This window comes from Herpailurus yagouaroundi, unplaced genomic scaffold, assembly GCF_014898765.1.
Source record: "Herpailurus yagouaroundi ecotype Mexico unplaced genomic scaffold, PumYag 186, whole genome shotgun sequence".
Lineage (NCBI taxonomy): Eukaryota > Metazoa > Chordata > Mammalia > Carnivora > Felidae > Herpailurus > Herpailurus yagouaroundi.
Window position 1 is genome coordinate 12,534,952 of NW_024412417.1, and position 20,536 is coordinate 12,555,487.

General features: G+C 48.9%; 2 long non-coding RNA genes across 2 annotated transcripts in view; one reads left to right on the forward strand and one right to left on the reverse strand.

Annotated features, from left to right (window-relative positions):
- LOC121042785 (uncharacterized) overlaps positions 1-556 on the forward strand; it is a 2,051-nt gene extending 1,495 nt beyond the window's left edge. Inside the window, exon 2 of the long non-coding RNA XR_005796439.1 lies at positions 248-556. This is a non-coding gene — a long non-coding RNA (uncharacterized LOC121042785). The remainder of the gene's footprint in view (positions 1-247) is intronic.
- Positions 1-20,536, reverse strand: part of LOC121042784 (uncharacterized) — a 144,849-nt gene that overhangs the window by 79,321 nt on the left and 44,992 nt on the right. The window lies entirely within an intron of this gene.

Consider the following 20,536-nt stretch of genomic DNA (forward strand, 5'->3'; position numbering starts at 1 on the left):
CTTCCTTCCTTCCTTCCTTCCTTCCTTCCTTCCTTCCTTCCTTCCTTCCTTCCTTCCTATTTGGACACTGGGCAGGCTGCTCCTGGTAGAAGGGATCTGGCCTGGGTGCTCCAGGGTGCTCTCTTAGCCTGCCTGGCCTCCTTCCCCAAGGGCCAAAGGCATCCGCATTTCAACAGGTCTATAACCTACTGGCCGAGCCAGCAGCTAGCGGAAACTAGAAATAACAAAAATGTGTCCTTCCCTGCAGGCTGGCTCGTCCCTGCACCAGGATGCCAGGCGTGGTGGACAGGACACAGGCTGGAGGTCAGCCCCCACCGCTGCCCCTTACGGCAGGTTCTCTGTACTGGCCACTAGCTTCGCAGCTCTGGAGGAGGCCCTCCCCACGAACAGTTTATCGGTGCGCTATGATACGCCAATCGGCAAATTCTGCTTCAGAGATTCTCGATCCCCCCCCCATCCCCATTAGGTAATTCAGAATAAAATTTAAAATAAAAACAATACTGGCTCATAAAACACAAGCTTACAACAATACTGACTCACAAACTTACCCAAGTGTTGAAATTACAACGAACTTACTCGGGATATTTAGATTGCAACATTCTTGTTCGCTGAAGAATCTTGTTCGCTGAGGGTCTCAAAGCTCATGTTTAGGGGGCCCACTGGGCAGTCCGGCCCTGGGCCTGGGGCCCCCTCCTGGGTCCCTCTCGGGCCCTGCCCCATCCCTCCTTGATCCTATCATCCTGCGTAAAAGCACAGCTCAGACCTTGGCTGACGGCGCTCACGCCTGACTTCTACTCCCCGCCCCCCACCCCGTGCTGGCTTCCTGAGAGCCCTATCCCAGCAGTGATCGTTTTGACTATGCTCTTGCATTTAGACCCCTAACCTTTCCCAACTGTGTCTGAGTCCCAATTCCAGTCTTGTCACGTGGGCTTCCTCATGTTATTACCACTGGACCCACGTAAAATCCATCACGTTTTGGGGATCGGGACAGTGGGGCAATTCAGGAAATCTGACTTCCTTCCTGCCCTTTGGTGGTTTTAAACTAAGTCCATAAATAATTTGATACTCGCCCCACCCCCACTTCTGGAGGTGGAGCTTAGTTCTCTCCCCTAGAGTGTGGGCTGGGCTTCTTTGGATCAGGATGTAGTCTTCCTTGCTCTTTCTCTTGGATCACTTACTCTGGGGGAAGCCGGCCGCCATGCTGTGAGGACGCTCAAGCACCCCGTGGGGAGGATCACGTGGTAAGGGACTAAGGCCTGCCAACAAGGAGCATCTGAGTGAGCTGTGGTGGCGGTGGACCCTCCCACCCCAGTCAAACCTCCAAGTGACTGCTGCCCTGATCATGTCCTGACTGCATCCTTCTGAGAGACCCCGAGCCAAAACCACCTGGCCAGGCCATTCCCAAATTCCTAGCCCACACCAACTTTGTGACATGATAAGTGTTGATTATCTGAAGCCATTTAGTTTCGAGGCGATTTGTTGCCTAGCAATAGTAACTCATATATATCCCAAAGGTGGGACTGGAGAGAGGGACGGCGGAGTCTCACAAAAACGGTTTTCGGGGCCAGGAGCTTCCGTATCACTCATTACCCCTTTCCCCCGAAGGCATCATATCCCCGGTAGATATGGTTTCCTTGCTTCTCTGTCTCCCAGACAGACTGTGGGCCCCTGAGAGCAGGGGCTCGGCTGACCCATCCTAAATGTAGCCAAGTTCTAAGGATACAAGCTTAAAGGGGCCAGTCACAAAAAAATTCTGTATTTTTCTACACCTCACCCAAATATTTATTTTTGGCATCTGTTCCGAGGGTAGCATACACAGCCGCTTCTGGGGACCCTCTTCCTCTCAGATCTTGTTTGTCTCAGCTCCTTCCACGCCCCTGTTGGGTTGTGGGAAGTACTGTGTTGCCTCTGTTTGCTGCAGGATGTGGGAAATTCTGCCAGCTGTTCGCGGGTCCTCCAAGGACCCTGGGGACTATAAGGTTTGCCACTTCTGGGCTTCTTCCCTGGAAAGGAGGCTCAGATACCCCTTGCTCCACGTCTCTTCCTACAACCACTGCCTGGTAACACAGGATTTACCCCACTCACGAACTCTCTTGCTTTCATTTTCACTGTTATTTATTTGCCTCTAGCTTCCAAATCTCTTGTTTAGAACCGGAGACATTTAGGGCCGTGTGTGTGTGTGTGTGTGTGTGTGTGTGTGTGTGTGTGTGTCTGAAATATCTCCGGTTTTTTTATAAAGCGTTTTAACCTACAGAAAGATCAGAAAATAATATGAGACCTCTGTACCCACTACCAAGATCAAACCGACCTTAGCATTTTGTCATATCTGCTTCAGATCCTCCTCTTTTTAAAAACAAAATAAATCAATCGCTATAGACAGAGCCCAATACCTCTGCTATCCCCAGCTTCTGCAAGTAATGACAATGCCAGAGCTGGTGCTCCTCAGTCCCTCAGAGACTTCTGTTTTGTTATAACTTGTTTGTGCCCTTAAAACGTATATTCTAGGGGCGCCTGGGTGGCTCCGTTGGCTGAGCGTCCGACTCTTGATTTCAGCTCAGGTTATCATCTCACCGTCAGTCGCGGGATCAAATCCCAGGTGGGCTCCGTGCTGAGGGTGGAGTCTGCTTAGGATTCTCCCCCTCCCCCCCCCCCTGCGCGCCCCTCTTCCCCACTCGGGCACTCTCTCTCTCTCCCTCTCTAAAAATAAAAATGTAAAAAGTATATTCTAGTGTTACATGCATTTACAGATTTTTACATAAAGTGTCATATTGTACGCATTTGTTTTCTTTTTTCCACTGCATATTAATACTTTCTTTATTCCTAAGGTAGCAATTTACATAAAGCAAAATGCCTTCTTTTTAGGGTCCACTTCTGTGTGTTTTGACAAAGCATGTGACCATGTTAAGACCCCCACAACCGAGACGCAGAAATGACCCATCACCCCAAAAAGTCCCTGCTAGGACCTTGGTTGTTGACATCCCAGGCTCTGGCAGATGGAAAGCCTGGCCTTGGTTTTCAATCTCAGTGGTGTTGTCTTTCTGTCAGTCCACACCCAAAGCAATGCATGCCCGAGGACTGAGGGGGAGATGGCTGGGGAAGGTTAGAAGATTCAGAAGCAGGAATCTGTGCTAATACCCCCACAGCTAAGTCCTACTGCCTGGCCAAAGATAGAGCCACAGGAAATGTCGGTGACTCAGTGAATAAACAAATGAATGAATGAAGCCATGTAAGAGGAGGCTGGTGGGAGTTATTTTCTTCTCCAGCCTTCCTGGGTATCAGGAATCACCAGAAACTTCACGCCTGGGCAGCGGATGGTCTGTGTCCTTCTGCCGGGCTGCAGCCCCGGTTTTTGGCTCCCAGCCGCCGGGGGAGGTGGGGATTGACTTCGGAGACCATGTATCCGCTCTACATTCCTATCTCCAACATGCTCAGTGCAGTCTTGTAGGCTCTTCCTGGGACAGGAAAGGGTCTCCTGGGCCCACCCCTGCTCTTGTCTGTCAGGATGCTCCCGGTGAACCAGTAGCTCAGGGCTTTTCTCCCCATGAGAAAAAAAAAAAAAAATGAATCCACTTGGGCTCCTAATTATAAAGTGTCAGCAAAGGATCCCTTTAGACTCCGTTAACTATAAAACTTAACCTTCTCGGGAAAGGAGATCAATACTCCTCTCTTCACTTTCTCTGCAGCCCAAGAATCTGTATCAGCAACTATGGCTCTCAGCATGGTACATGCTTTCAGAAGAAAAAAAGTCCTGTGATTGATTAGTTCTAATGTCTCTTGTGAGAGAGGGACAGAAAGAAGGAGAGAGAAATTTAGCTATGCTATATTTATCAACTCTGACCTATACCCTTGATGCTGGTCTATTGCTTCTCTAAGATGTTAGAGACACAGGAGCTTCTGCGGCAAAAAGCCTCTCGTCCTTTTACGAAGACCAAGTTGCCTGATGCTGCCCCACAGCTAGCTGACCTAGAAGGTTCTGTCCGGATGCAGCCACGGTAGCGGCATTCTTTTTGTAGCTAGGCTGAGAAGATAAGACAACAGCACAGCAATCAGCTTCCTATTACCCCAGACTCTCTGTGCTGGACGTAAATCAATACAGATTTCTGGACTGGCCTTCATTTCTCATTGAAGGTCCCGAAAGCAAGTCCAAGGGGGCTTTCCTTATTTAGCACCCTGGTGGAGGTGTGTGCTTGTCAGAGCAAGAACGAGCCACACAGGTCCCCCCGTGTCGTTGCTTCCTCTGATGAAAGAAAACAGGCAGCCAGGCCTTGGGAATTCTAAGTTGCAAGGGGAAAAAGAGAAGTTGCCACTCATATCCACTTTCCTGTTACATGCACTGGCCCTACGGGCTTGTTGACTTCTTGCTTCCGCTAACTGGTCACAATAAAGGATGAAGACCGACTCTCTGGGCTTTAAATAAGAATTAGCTAACATACTCAGCACAGCTCTTTTCTCTGCCGCATAGGAAATTCGCAGGTCTGTACTAGTGCCCAGTGGAAGCGAAGACTCTGAATGAAGAGTTTTCCCTTCCCCCCTCCCCACCCCAAGGGCTCCTGAGGACCCATGGGGGAGGGGCAAATTTGGGGACCAGCCACCAAGAGAAAGCCCTGAGAGCCAAGCACCCATGGTCTGTAGTCCTCACTGCCGGTCAACGTAGCCTGGCCGTGTCCAGACTACATAAATACTCAGTCAGACTGTGGGAAGATCTGAGACCCTTAAAGGAGTTGGAGGAGGGTGGGGGAGGCGATCCGTGCAGAAGATGGCGTCAGGAAATGCTAAGAGCGAATACAAAAGTCAGCCACTAACGAGGCAGAATGGGTTCTACCAAGCACAGCTTCTGTTCTTGGCTTAGAATTTGCATAGACATTACTTCTTGAGGCGTAAGTCGTGCGGGAATTTGACTGCCTGGGTCAGAACGATCAGAAGGAAGAAAGCAGGCATCTCTCAGTTTGATTCTCTAAAGTCTCCTCCTTTACCTGGAAGTCAAGTATGTCACTTTGAGGCTCCTCCTAAGCCCCAGGAGAGCTCACTGCCCTATCCCGGGACAGATGCTCTCAGGGGCCTCCCGTGGGGATGCCATTCTTTGAGGGGTCCCAATTGACGCAGGAGTCGTTTTTGCTAGGAAGCCTTCATGACACCCCCAAACCTGGGCCAAGCCCCCTCTCTGCGCTGCCTCAAACCCCAGAGGTCACTTCCATCAAAGCACATATGACATTGGCTTCCGTATGTGTCCATCTCTCCTGGTAAACTACAGTGACTGGGACAGGCTGGTGTTGTAATCACCATTACAATTCATAGCAAAGTGCCTAGGACATGGTAGGTGTCAAAAAAAACCATGTATTGAGTGAACATATGAAAAAGAGTGTTTGGGGGAGCCTCAGAGTGGGATATGCTGAACTGCTGCTCCTAGGGCAGGTCCCTACCAGAAGGTACCTCTGAGTTCTTTATTTTTTTAAGTTTATTTGTTTATTTTGAGAGAGAGAAAAAGACACACAAGCAGGGGAGGGGCAGAGAGAAGGAGAGACAGAATCCCAAGCAGGCTCCACGCCATCAACACAGAGACCGATGTGGGGCTTGAACTCAGGAACTGTGAGCTCATGACCTGTGCCAATATCAAGAGTCGGATGCTTAGCGGACTGTGCCACACCCATCCCTGGGCCTCACACTGCTCTGCCTCTCTCAGGGTCTCCAACTGACTGCCACTTCCTGACTTACCACTGCTTCGTGGTCTATTGCCCAGCCTGGTTCTCCCCTCAATTCACTAAGATTTGGGGAAAGAGTCTCACGGTTTCAAGTCGTCACTCCTTTTTGTCCCCACTTGCTCTTAAAAAAAAAAAAAGTCTATTTATTTATATTGAGAGACAGAGAGAGAGAGAAGGAGGGACAGAGAGAAAGAGGCAGAGAAAGAGGGAGAGAGAGGAAATCCCAAGTGGGCTCCACACTGTCAGCACAGAGCTCAACCCAGGGCTCAATCCCATGAAACGTAAGACCATGACCTGAGCTGAAATTAAGAGTCAGAAGCTCAACCAACTGGGCCACCCAGGAGCCTCCCCCTCCACCTGCTCTTTCCAATGAGAAGTGCCATAGGTCTTGAGAAGTTTAGCAGGAAGTTACCAGGAGGACAAAGGGGAAATTTCATCCCAGGAAGAGGAAAAAACTAATACAAAGAAGAAAGAAAATCAAGTGAGAGAGGGACAACTAGAAACCTGGGGTGACCTGAGGTGATGCGTAAGGTGGGCTGGGGGAGAGCGTGAGGAGTGGGGATGGAAGGCCTTGCCTTGTCAAGAATTTTATGGGAACTCATGAAAACATCTTTGAGCAAGAGAGTTCTTGATTAGTTGTGTTTATATTCACTGTTCCTCATGTTACCAAGGGCTAGTGTCCTTGATAAATAAGGAGCTTGAAATTGATAAAGAAAGTCGATTTTAAAAATCAATAAACTGACTTTTAAATATAGCCAATAACTCCAGAGAAGGTGCAAGAGATATGATTAGCTGGTTCACAGCAAAGGAAATACAAATGGCTTCTTTAACATACAAAAGATGTTCAATCTCACTCATCAGAAGAGAAATGCAAATTAATTCTCTACACAGATCCCATTTTTACCTATTATGTGGGCAAAAATCCCAGAATTTGATAACACAGTCTGGTCGCAATACCAACCACTGCTGGTAGAAGGTAAATTAGCACAACTCAGGGGAAGGCGATTTGACGATATCTACCCAGATTGTAACCGCTTATACCTTGAGCTCCACTTCTGGGATTTGACTATAGAGATATACTTGTACACATGTGACATAATGCATATTCAGGGTTATTAATTAGAGCACTGTTGTAATGGTGAAATATAGGGAGCCGCTAAGTGCCCATCAATCGGGTACCATTGGGTAGATGGTGATGACAGATTCCGTACAATAGAATATCATGCAACTGAGAAAAAGAATGAGATGTGCTCGTGACAGGGAAGGGATCCAAGATATCCAAGATAGCTACAAGACAGCCTGCATAAATAGTTGGTGCATTTTGTGTATAACATGGGGGAGGAGAAATGAGAATATGCATTTGTGTTCTCTTGTAAAAACATAAAGGAATTAGGTGAGGTGCAAAATGATTGCCCAAGTAGAGGTGAGAGAGGTTTGGAAACCAGGCAGATGGGGGTAGGTGTGAAAAGGAGACTTTTCACTGTGAACCTTTTTATATTTTTTGAATTTTGAATCCTGCGAATGTGTACCCTATTCAAAATATTACAAAAAGATAGTTGCCCGTTTCCATAGTCTTTCTTTCAGAAGACTTCTGTAGCCTGGTCTGATGACTCACACCATCTCCGGTGAACCCTCAATGTTAAGAAATATTCCCCCCAAGCAAATTCATACATGTCTTCAGAGGACGGGGTACCGCATCACCCAGCTGTAAGTTATTAGAACTCCCTCGAGGTTGAAAATACCCCGCCCCCCCATACTTCTGGGGGCTTGGATTTGGGTTTCTGCATTTCTCCACGTGCTTCTTTCCCACTCAAGTGATCATTTTCAGATAGTATCTCTACTTAACAAAGCCAGTGTCTGCCCTTTGTTTTCTGATGTTTTTCTTCCTTGGGCAGTCCCTCCCAAAGATGACCTTGCTGAGAAGTTCTTGAGAACTGGTCACTCTTGGTGCTTGGTGATTGCTTGTCCAGACTCTCTACTTGATGCGGATCAAATGCGGCTGCCCAATTTGAACACCTTGTAAAAACATTTAAAAATCACTCAGTGAAAATCCTTCAAACAAGGAACAGCTGGGCTGGAGAAAGAGCCAGCTGGTTGCTCACCACTTTCTCAGAAGTGTGGTGGGAAGCACGGTGTTCAAGAATTCCAGGAGGCGAAGGGCAAAATTAACCTACACAAGCCCCTTGGTTGGGATGTGATTGCCTGAGAAAATGGCCCTCTTTTGGACCAGCTGTATTCGCAAAATTGCCCTCTTTACAGAGCAGAATCAGAAGGCTCTGGGGGTTGGGTCTGAGCTTCCCTTTTCTTGGCTTAATTGCTCTGACTGTGACACCTTCACTCAGGTCCAAGCTAACTCACTGCGCCCATATCTGCTGCAGATGCTGATGAAGTATTTATAAGCTCAGGTCCAACCAGGTTGACTCAGTCTTCTGCTTTTCTTCCCTAAAGCTGGCTCTTTGTAAGAATTCTGTTCACTCCTGCGTAGTTTCATTCCCTGGATGGAAAAGTCTGTGGCTTGGTTACACATATGGATTCCCAATCAGTTATAAACTCCTGGGGTGCAGGGACCACCTGTTTTTCATCTTTGTTCCCCCCACAGGTGCTTACCTATGGCTGACCCTCCATCTGTTTGCTTAGTAAACAAATAAGTGCATAGCTAAGTGGATTCCTAATACTTGTTATGTATTTAGATCAGCTCTGTCCAACAGAAATTCTGTGATGATGGAATATATAACGGTGCTGTTCATTATTGCACTCACAAGTAGCTGCGGAGCACTTGAAACGTGGCTGGTGTAACTGGGAGACTGAATTCTAAATTTTAATTCATTTTATTTAACTTGTCGCGTGTAGCCAGTGGCCACCATATTGAATGTGCAGATTTAGATTATTGGCTGCGTAATTTGATCACCTACGCTAATAGACTGTGTAGCCTTCTCAAGTTAACTCTTTTTGCTTAACATGGTCTAGGAATTTTCAACAACAGTTTGGAAGCAGTGAAAAAGCATATTCGCACATACCGTGGCACTTGCCATCATCACCATGGGCAAAGAGAGGCCAGAAGGAGAGAAGGTGAATAGAAATGAGTTCTGCCTGCCTTTTTATGAGTAAGTCTTGGGTCCCTCAGGAGTGTAGACGGTCAGCCTCTTGGTTTATGACTCACCTCTTGGATTATGACTCTACGACTGCTCCAAGCCCTGCCGGCAGGCTGGGCACAGAGTCTGGGCTGAATTCGAGGGACCAGCGTCATGTGGTGAGTCATTCACAGCATTTCTCAGAGCAGGTGTTCTTTGGGAGCCTCCTCCAAGGGCCCCACCCAACCTGCCTTTCCCTGCAGGGGCAACTGTAGCCCGAGGACAGGCATGGAGTTCATTCCTGTTCAGGAATGTCTGGGGTGGTGTGGAGTTACCAGGGACTCGTGCCCAGAGACCCCACAGGGTTTGGATGCTGGAGTGGGTTTCGAGCTCCGACTGCCCCGGCAGAGGCCGAAGTCCCCTATGTGGGTACAGCAGCAACTTCAGCAACTTTCATGCCAAACCGGGACCTTTTCTTCAGTACTTCGTCCCTCTGGTTCCACCCCTCATTGCCCAGGACAGAAAGCAGAGTGTGGTTTCACCAGTGGGCTGGAAAGCCTGGGGCTCCACAGTCACAGCAGGAGCCTGGCTCCAGAGTGGGCACTCCTGTGTGTCTGTGTGTCTGTGTGTGTGAGTGTATATGTGTGTGTATGTGTGTGTGTATATGTGTGTGTATGTGAGTGTGTGTGTATGTGTGTGTGTATATGTGTGTGTGTATGTGTGTGTATGATCCCCTAGGTGCCACTATCTTCTAATGCATGCAACAGGACAGAATCTCCACATCCAAGGTGAGCAGTGCCTGTTTCTCCTGTTGAATGGAGAAAGTTCCCTTTGCCTTCTGGACTAGGAAATGTCGACAGAGCAAGTCATGAAAGTGCCCGTGAGGGAGGCCAGGTCACTAAGCCGGAACTCCCAGAGCTGCCAGCATCTTCTACTTTCCAGCCTCACGGATACAGGCTCCTCACGGAGCCGTCTAGCCCTCCCCAGTCCCATGCTACACTGTCCCTTCTTGGGCTGCCTGTCGTCTCTCATTTGAAAGACAAAACGAATGCAGCACTGGGTCCCTGACACAGCAGAACCCCCACGGTGCCTGAGGCCAAGGCAGTGTCTGGGTACAGTGTTCGATGGGTGGCGAGCCATCTTCCGGATCCCAGAGTTGTTTCAACCTATCTGACGCACCCTGCGGGCCCAGCGGGCAGGGCGGGGGAAGCCCATACTGTACGTGACACACGGGAGAAGCGCCGGTTACCGTTTGCACGAACCACACCTCATTCAGGGCTCAGGTGAGTGTCGAGGTGACACGTTAATGCGCCTCGCCCTCCCTTCGCTCTGCTTCCCATCCCAGCCTCATCTTTAAACTCTTCACGGGCTAGGGGCAAGCCTAGGTGTGGAGAACAATTGGCGTCCAGAGACCCGATCATTGCAAGAATCACGTGCTGATAGCATGGTAATGTACTGTCGGCTTGTCAGGACTTTGCTTCTTGAAATTCCATCCAGCTGCACCTACTTTTCATCACTGCCCTACTTTCTTAGAGTTACTCATCCCTGCAGATGGTGTGGTTCTTTCTGGGCCAAGTGTGACTGAAAAGGCTGCTGGGAGTGGATCACCCTGGTCATTCTGGAAAATTCTAGGTTTCCTGGGAAAGTATTCTGTCCCAGCCTATTTGTGGCGCCGTGCATTTCTTGGGTTGCTGAAGATTAATACCCACAGAAATGATTCCCTAAATAAAGAACACTTCTTTGAGGGCAAGTCTATCTCCGTGCAGCACAGTCACAGAATTGTAGACTTTAAGAACTAGAAGGGAACCTAGAGATCACAGCTTCATTTTTAGGGTAAGAAAACAATACCACAGAGGTCAAGCAATTTGGCCAAAGTCATTGCAGTTTAGAGACAGAACTACTAGAACTCTGAACAGACAACTGATCAAGATGATGCATAAATCAGCAAGTTGGGGGTGACTTCAATTTTTTTTTTAACATTTATTTATTTTTGAAAGAGAGAGAGAGAGAGTGTGTGAGTGGGGGATGGGCAGAGAGAGAGGGAGACACAGAATCCGAAGCAGGCTCCAGGCTCTGAGCTTGAGCACAGAGCCCGACAGCAGGGCTCGAACTCACAAACTGTGAAATCATGACTTGAGCTGCAGTCGGACGCCTAACCAACTAAGCCACCCAGGCGCCCCAGGTTGGGGTTGACCTCAGATAAAAACAGGGGACTTATTCAGGACTCCTTATTTAGAGGAAAGGATAGGGCTTCAAAATTATTTTGAAAGCCTCCGTTTTTTTCCAGCATCAGATACTCTAAATGTTATCATATATTAAGGAAGATGATAAACACATTCTCTCCTTGACCATAAAGTGTTTTTGCTTTTTCTCTCCCTCTAAATTGCATCAGCTGGATTTGTATAATTTGGGATTCACCTGATTGACCGACTCTGGTCACAGGGGAAGACCCAAGGGAAAGCTACAACTGGGGACAAAACTTGCTCTTCCCTCTCTTCCTGATAATTGCCCGTCAGCTATCAGATGTGGACTGGTATGGTATTGGGACGAGAATGGGGGGAGCTGATACCTTCTCATGAATTAAGCAAGCTTTGGTCAAATGAACCCCTTTGACGTAGGTGAGGGACGTTCAGAGCCTTACTGCCATGGGGATAGTAGGATGCACGCAAGATGGGTGAAGTCTCTGCTTTTTCTGTGAGCCACATGGGTCTCCCTTCATCTCATCCTGGAAATGCAGGGGGGCCAGAGTTTCTCCAAGTAGGATCTGGTAAAAGGATGAGTTCATGCTTTCCACAAGGTTCTTTATCGGTTTTTCACTTGTCCTTCTAGAGGCCATTCCCGTTCTGTTTATGAAAGAGTCGCTAGTTAAGAATCTGGCTGTCATCCATCCTCTATGTTGGGCCAGTGTTGTGGTGGAGATCCCGTTTTCCTGGAGATGTCAGGCTTATAAACTAGTGCCTGGGCTGATGGTTCCTGTCTGTTATGGTCCATGTACCCCAGTGCTGTATCTACACTCTCCTCTGTTATTCCCCCAACAAGATGTTATGTTCCTTGAGCCCAAATAACAGAGCTTATATTTTCTTTAATTCCCTAGCTAGTCCATAGCCTGAACACATCATACATACTAATAAGCAGTCGACTTGAGTTTTTAAAGGCTTAAATTAGGCAGGAACATACATTTATAGCAAAATATGTATGTATTGTATATAGAGTAAAAATTCAAAGTAAAAATAATGGTGTTACTTATTCAAGTTGGCAATGAGAAACAGAATTTTTTTTTTTTTTTTTTTGTAAAAAACTATCTTGGTAAAAGACTTCAAAAGCCCAAAGGTTCTCAACAATGCCCCTTAAGAAACGTGATGGAGATGTTGCAGAGGGTGAGAAGTCAGCTTGGAAGGTGTCAACTTTGCATTCACATATGTGACGAAATCAGACGACACCTCTGAAAACTCAGAACCAAAGGAAAGGTTGAGAAATGTAACAGATACTGACTACGTCCCCCCAGAGTAGATGGTTTATCACCCTAGCATGTGTCGTGAGGACAGACTGGGCCCAAGTGTCAGGTGGTTGGACAGATGAGGGGAAAGCACATTTTGGGGACAGATGAGGGAGGAAAGATGAGGGAGGAAGGCCCTCCCAGAGCTGGAGAGCCATGGCTCACATGTGACCAAGAGCCACCATGTGGCATCATTTCAAGGGGTTTTCATGTACCTGAGGCCTGACACCTGGGGAAGCTCATTCCTCTAGAGGAGCCCTGCAGCCTGAGTGTGCCTGCAAATTAAAGAAAGCATCAGACTCCTATTCTTTGAGCTGAGTCAAAAGGCAGGGTGGTGCTCAGCCATTTAATGTTGGATTTTAACATGGGGGGCTTATACAGTCCCTGCCACATTGATGTCATCCACACGATCCGCAGCAGCTAGGGCAGAAGGCAGGAGATGGGACTCAGACCCTTGTAGCACTTTACTGGGAGATAATAAGCGAGAACAGGTAGCATTTTAAAGTCCAAATTGCTTAGCCCTGGAAGGTTCTGTGAGGGGAGGAGGCTGAAAAAGTTTGAAAGGAAGGATTGTTCTGCTGTCTTGGGTGCTGGTAGAGGATTAAATATCAGCACTAGCACGTGCATTTAAATCGTTCCACTGGGTTGGAGAAGTTTTAGCCCAAGGTCACTTATTTCCAGTTCTGAACACAATTATCTAAGTTGTTGCCTTAAAATTTTCAAATGCATTTTTGAGCTGGATTTCGGCCAAGCTGTCAGGCAGGCATTTAGAGGAATGTTGTTAGCTTTGGAAATTGTTCCTTCTGCAAGGACCCTCGTGACCCAGAGGAATTAACCCGTCTCCCCCAGTTTCCTCTTTGGAACTGGAGACCTCTCTGCCCCCTCTGACTTGTTTTATCCTGGTTTCTAGTCAAAGCCCACAGAAGTCTCCCACTTTTGCTTTTCTGGAGGCTCTCTCCCAAGTCTGGGAAAAACAACAAACAAAACTCAAAACTCAACCAGACACACACACACACACACACACACACACACACACACACACACACACAAGGTAGAGTATCTATTTTGGGATGTATCTTTGAGGATAGTCTGTTCCCTTAAACTGTGTCATTGACTTCTGTTTTCAATGACCAGAGCCGAAACTGAGCCAAGAAGGCCTGATCTTAGAAATAAGGGCTGTGACTACCTCAGCCCAAGAGTGATGAAGACAAACCAGAGGAAGGTGTGCTCATGCCCATGACACTCTGGGTTCCCCACTCATCTCACAGGAAGAAACTTCTCTCCTCCTTTCTCTGTGGAAGACTCCACAAGCAAGCTGGGGGTGATCATGCTTGAGCTCCCCTAAAACTCTTCCCTTTCCCGGTTGAGGCAGGCCTGGATGCAGGGATTACGTCATTGCCAAGTCCTGCAGCACACTCTATGGGAGCCTCAAGCTGAGCTGAACTGTGTAAGATCAAAAGCAGGAGAAGCTTTGCACTTGCCCCTGATGGCAGGCTGGGGAAGGCCCAACCAGGTACCTATGACTCTTTGGGGACATCTCTTTTTTTTTTTTTCTTTAATACTTTTTAATGTTTATTTATTTTTGAGAGAGAAACAGAGACAGAGCGCAAGTGGGGGAGAGGCAGAGAGAGGAGACACAGAATCCGAAGCGGGCTCCAGGCTCCGAGCTATCGGCACAGAGCCCGACGCGGGGCTGGAACCCATGGGCCGCGAGATCATGACCGGAGTCGAAGTCGAACACTCAACCGACTGAGCCGCCCAGGCACCCCCGACTGGGGACATTTCTTACCAGACTCAGACATCAGGTGGGCACTAGGCATCTGGTGGGACATCAAAGGGACATTGAGAATGTCCCTTGGGGGCCCAGGGAAGACATGAATTTCCAAGATGCGTGTGTTTAATATTTAACAACAGGTGGGAGGAAGCCCCGGTTTTGTATCATTTGCCAATTTCTGTGGTGTAAATACCCCCAAGCTAACAACACGACGGTAACTGGCTTGCAGAATTACAAAATATGGATGATGGTCTCTTGCGAATAAAAGCCAGCTCTGGCTCCCCATTGGCACTAGCCCACATGCTGTTGCTGAAACTGACCTGAGGACCCAGTGCAATGGCCTCGGAGCCAGACATCCACGGAGGGTCTCCCGGCCCTAGCACCGGGGAGATATGTGGCTCCGGCATGTGACCTAACCTTTCTGAGCTTTAGCATACTTATCCAGAAAACCAGGGTGAACAGTAGCTGGAGCAGCCTCTGTGGCCAGATCGATGGAAGACCACGACTGGCAGCCCTCGCCCTACCTCGTGGTCTAAATCAGCATCGCCCAGAAGAAGAGGAAGCCATTTTGAGCGGGCACAACCCCCGGGGGCCATCTCAGGGGTCACGTGCTGATCTGGAGGGGGTGTTGTGAGGCTGGAATAAGCCAATGGATGGGAAGGGCTGCCCTGTAGCAGGCATTTGGTCCCCAGTAGCTATGAGTCCCCGACGTGTCCCACGCCTGCTTATTCCTCCTGCTTTCTCCTGCTAAAGTCCCCGTGAAACCGGACACCCTCGGGCCTCTGGCTGGGGTCAGGCTCACCCACCCACCTGTTAGAAACGGCTCTGTGCTCTGCCTCCAGTCCCCACGTGACTAACCAGACTGGACCACGCAGAGTCGGGAGGCCTGAAGAGTCGGCCTTAGTGCCTACCCACCACATTTTTCGGTGTCTTTTCCTTCAGTCTCTTTAGCCACCGATTTATATCCCGGGTCCTGTTCTCAAAGGGCTTTGCTCTCCAGCGTGACAAGCCACAGCCCCTCAAGGGGAATTACAGCTGTGTCCTCCTAGAAGGGGGAGGTGAGGAGCACTTGGCCAGTGCCCCACAACGCCTCCTGGCCATTCGCAATCCCCACACACCGCTCCAGCTTCCACCCGCCAGCACCGGTATCTTCTTGCTGCCTGGGGACGTCCGCTCGCCCTGGAGCACCACCTGCTAACAGATGGAAGGTTGAGAGCAGCCCCAAGGCAGCATCCTGCAACCAGTGACTGATGAGCACCGGGGAAGGACCCCCTGGTCTCCACCCCTTTGAGGCGAGCTACCTCTCAACACTGCATTTGACACCAGCCCCAGAGTTTCCCTGCCGGGATTAAGTGACCGCATACTGGTAGCTGGCTAGATCGCAGACCCTTTATTAGCTGCCTTCCTTTTCTTGTCCTTTTTCCCGTTTCCGTTTTTGTTTTTTTTGTTTTTTTTTTTCTTTTTGGCACCTCCCAAATACACTGCGATTGAGTTCTTGTCTCAGTGTCTTGCCTGTGTCCGCTTTAGGGGGAACCCAAACGATCAGAGTGGATGTATGAAGAGCCAAAAGAAGGATTCTTGGAGAGTGGGAGTCCAAACTCTGCTTTCTTAACCGGAAATGCCACAGTCTGACGCACACACGGGAATGGATGGGAACGATGGGACAGAACACTTGAAGTGGAAATTATCCAGCAAAATCAGAGAGGTTTAGCTACCATCCTGACAACACTTAATGGGAGGACGGACGCTGCTCCGGGGCATCATAGGCCAAAGGAAGCGTGTGGCTTCCTGTCATTGAGCCAAGGTCATACAGAGGAGGACAAGCCTGTAAGACTTGGGCTTACTTAGGCCCCTACATATTGTTGGGGCTCATTCCGGCAGGACATCTGGACCACATTCTAACTCTTCTCTCTGGTCTCACCAGATTTTTTTTTGTCTTTAATGTTTATTTATCTTTAAGAGAGAGAGAGAGAGAGAGAGAGAGAGAGAAAGCAGGGGAGGGGCAGAGAGAGAGGGAGACAGAATTCAAAGCAGGCTCCAGGCTCTGAGCTGTCGGCACAGAGCCCGATGCGGGGCTCCCCCCCACGCACTGTTGAGATCATGACCTGAGCTGAAGTCAGATGCTTAACCGAACGAGCCACCCAGGCGCCCCCACCTTTTCTTTTTTAAGTAGGCTTCGTGCCCAGCACAGGGCTTCAACTCACCACCCCGAGATCAAGGCCTGAGCTGAGATCAAGGGTCAGAGCTTAACCAACTGAGCCACCCAGGGTGCCCCCAGATTCTTGAATAAAAACCCCTCTATACATGGGAGCCATTCTCATGGAGGCCAGACTCCCATTGCTTAGGATAGGTCGCTATTTCTTGGCTCAGTAGAAGGGCAGAAGATGGGAACTCTACTACATGGGCCCTTTTTAAACTCCTGTGTATGAGAGTCTGTGCTAGGAGCCAGGAGGGATTCAGGAAGAGTGCGACCTGCCCTCACGGAGCCCCCAGTCTGAGTAGAGAGACAGGCAGGGCACCCACTCACCCACTAACTGCAGACAGGGCCACATGAAGCTTCTCCTAGAGTATCTGGTCTACCAAAGTGCCGATAGAGGGCAGAGAGCAATGACCAATTTCAATTCATAGGGTTGAAAAAGACATCCTGTATTGGGTGAACGGAAGTAAACCTGGCAGCAGAAGGTCAGAAGCACAGGAGGAGCTCCCTAACCTTGATTCACATCTAGGATCTTCTCCACAGTGAGAATTCTGTAAGCACTAGTGCACAGAGACTGTCTTGTAGACCTTTGATGAGTTATAACTACAGTTATCTGCAAAATGAAAGGCAAAAAGCCGAGGGTCTATTTGTAGCTCAATCACCAAACACTGGGAGGATCCGGATCTGCCTGGTATTATCTGGATTGGCCGTCCTTGCTGCCAGAGAAGGGCGTACGGTTGCCTCCCGTCCATCTCACTTGGCTGTGATGGCCACGGCATCCCAATCCCAGATACCAGACGACGAGAGACCTGCAGTAAGGGAGGTTACCTCTCCAGGAAGGAGCCAGAACACAAGTGGCAGCTTTAGTACCAGCCTCTACGGCCTTTGCTGCCATGCGCTGTATTCCGGTGACCTTCCGGAAGGGACCACATTGGAGGATGGGTTCCTGTAGGGAGACATCTTGGCAAAGAAAGACGTCTCTCCCACTTACAGGGAAGAGGTGTGGTGCTCAGAGAGGGGGAATCCTAGGGTATGCGACGGGGTGGGAAGGCAAACGGGCTGGGAAAATGTCAGATTATCGGAGCCCAAGTTCAGGACGACCACGTGAAGCCGTGCGAGCCTGGGTGAGCCGTCTTCATTTTGAGATTCAGGGGAGCGCTTGCAGCCTGCACCCTGGGAATTCTCCCCAACCCTCCCACACAGCGGCAGGAAAGATGCATTGCGTGTTTGCTGCCTGGCTGCTGCCAGGGGAGGAGGCTCCCGCTCTAGCTGAGCAGCGCCTGCAAGAACATGGAGCCGTGGATGGGTGTGTGGGAGTCGGGGGAAGGGGGGGGGGAGGACCTTGGGCCCTCCTAATAGGCAGAGGGGCGGGCAGCTGTTTAAGGAGGAGCGACAGAGAGGGAGGGTGACAGAGCTAAAGCAAAGGTCACTGTTAGCTGCTTTATCTAGCTAGCTTGCTCTGAGGAGGCCGGGAGGCCATGATCTGTAAGTTCTGGTGTGTGTGTGTGTGTGTGTGTGTGTGCGCGCACGCACATGGCATTGTGTGTGAGAGAGAGACAGAGAGAGAGAAATAGAGAAAGAGGGAGGGAGAGAAGTCATGAGAAAGTAACTTAGGGAAACCGGCGATACTTGTCTTGAGCAACTTTTCACTAATCAAAAGTACTTTCATTCATTCCACAAATGTGAAAGGTGATTTACTTATGAATTAGATTCTTGGGGTTTCCTGTTGGTTTGTTTAGAAGATGTGAGGGAGTGGAAACATTTGCTGGGACAATCATTTCTCCTCTGTTCCTCGCCAGGGAGAAAACAAACCCTTAGAGAAGAACGTTCTTTTCTCCTCGCTTTCTTTTTTTAAAAAATTTTTTTTTTTTCAACGTTTATTTATTTTTGGGACAGAGAGAGACAGAGCATGAACGGGGGAGGGGCAGAGAGAGAGGGAGACACAGAATTGGAAACAGGCTCCAGGCTCTGAGCAATCAGCCCACAGCCTGACGCGGGGCTCGAACTCACGGACCGCGTTTTCTCCTCGCTTTCTACTCAGCCCATGACTTCTCACCACTGCAATCGCCTTCTCTCCTGACCTTGTTCTCCTCCTTGCTGCCAGTTTACTCTGCGGAATCACCGACTCAGTCAGTCAGCCTGTCCGTCGGTCAGTCCACACACATATATACCAGGTGCTAGTGTCTGTGGGTGGATGCCATTAAATAAGCAGATTATAGTTTTCACTTAGTCTAAGGAAGAGTTTTCCAACAGTCAATTCACTACTAAAAGGAGCTCGCCCTCCATGGGGGAAAATGTGTGACTGCTTGAGCCAGCAACAGCCAGCTAGGATGCTTCTGGAGGATTCTTGCATCATGCGTGGCTTGGCTAAGGTAATACCCGAGGTTCCACCCAATGCTGAGAGTCCATGATTTGCTTGTGATAATTTTTTTTCAACGTTTTTTATTTATTTTTGGGACAGAGAGAGACAGAGCATGAACGGGGGAGGGGCAGAGAGAGAGGGAGACACAGAATCGGAAACAGGCTCCAGGCTCCGAGCCATCAGCCCAGAGCCTGACGCGGGGCTCGAACTCCCGGACCGCGAGATCGTGACCTGGCTGAAGTCGGACGCTTAACCGACTGCGCCACCCAGGCGCCCCAACTTGTGATAATTTTTAATGGAACTAAATAGACACCGAGGAAAGACTGTGGTCCCTAACTTGGATTTCCCCCCTCAACTCCAAAGCGATCAAGCACAACAAAGTAAATGTTCACACTGATCTCTGCTCTCTCTCCACCATTGGATGACTTAACCATCTGTCTAGACTGAGCCGAAGGGGTGAGAAAAAGCGCAACGTGAATTCTCTAGAGTGGAGACACCGTGGAGAGGAGACAGGGCCTGTGATGATGCTTCCTCTGATATGCCCAGGCCGTGGCTCGATTCACCCCCCAAAAAAGGCACGCGTCCTCCTCAACCAGAACGAAAGGTAACGATCGAAAATGAAGGACCGGATGAAGAGACAGAAAACCGAAAACAAGCAGTTTTCTAACCAGAGATCTGGCAGCTTCTCCAAATCACAGTGGGCAGAGTGAAGCGGGGTTTCACTTCAGGTCAGCTCGATTCGCTCTCACAGGCACGTTTTGCGCATTCCCACTACATGAGTCTGTACTTTGGGGACGGGGAGACTGAGCTCCACGACTCTTCCCCGAGCAAATGAACCCTCTTGCCTGCCCGTCCTGAATCCCCAGGCCTGTGCAGGGGGGCTTTCTTTCCGGAGCCTTCGATGCCTTCCCTGGGCCCAGTTACCATTCTCATCACAAAAGGATGCCGGCCATAGACCTCCATGATGAACATGGGGAATATAATAAGCTGTGATTTTAATAATCCTTCCAAAGATGAAGAAATTCTTGGTGGAACCCACCCTTCTCTTGACTCTGTTCACGAATTAAGTGTAAATCTGTATCTTTGCCTTTTCCTCCGTCGGAGTGCTGTTCTATAAAACTGCCGTTTATCAGGGAGAATTGACAATGGAAATGCCTGTCAGAAAGACCCTTCTTACAATTGAGACCTAGCCTGTCGTAGGAGGTGAGGTAATTTCTTCTCAAGCTTCTGGTATCCAGGGAGAAAAAGGAACAACAAAACAAGGTCTGTTAATAAAGGGGTGAGAGTCTCTGGGTATTTTCTGTTAGTCAAGAGACCTCAAGGAAGGTTAATTCTGGGCTGAAAGCAAACCTTTGTCGAGGATTTCATTTTAGAAGGTTCAAAAGACACCAGGGAGAGAGGGAGAACAAGAGGCAGGAAGAGGCATGCACAGAAAGAGGGAGAGAGATGAAGGCAGGGAGAAGCAGGAGAGCCTGGCCTTGCTGAGATGTCACAGGAGAGAGTCACAGATACAGGCTCCAGCAGTTTGATCACTGGAAAAATGTCTGTTAAGAGTTGATGCAATGGAAGAGAGAAATTTCTGGATTTATTATTTTTTTTAAAGGTGTGCCTTTGCTCCTGCTGCTCTGTTCACCTGGAATGCCCTATTCCTGTCCAGCTTTTAGCCTCTCTGTTCTAAAAGGGGCTCAGTTCAAATGCCTCCTCCTCCATGAAGACTTCCTGGGTATCTCTAGTTACATATACAGTTGCTTCGTTTTCTGTAGGTCCCTAGCAGTTTTTTTTTCCATTAATTGTTTTTATATCTAGTCATGGCAAAATACACATAACATAAATTTTACCATCTTAAACATTTTTCAGCATACAGTCCAATACTGTTAAGTGTAGTTATATTGTTGTGCAGCCAATCTCCAGAACTTTTTCATCTTGCAAAACTGGAA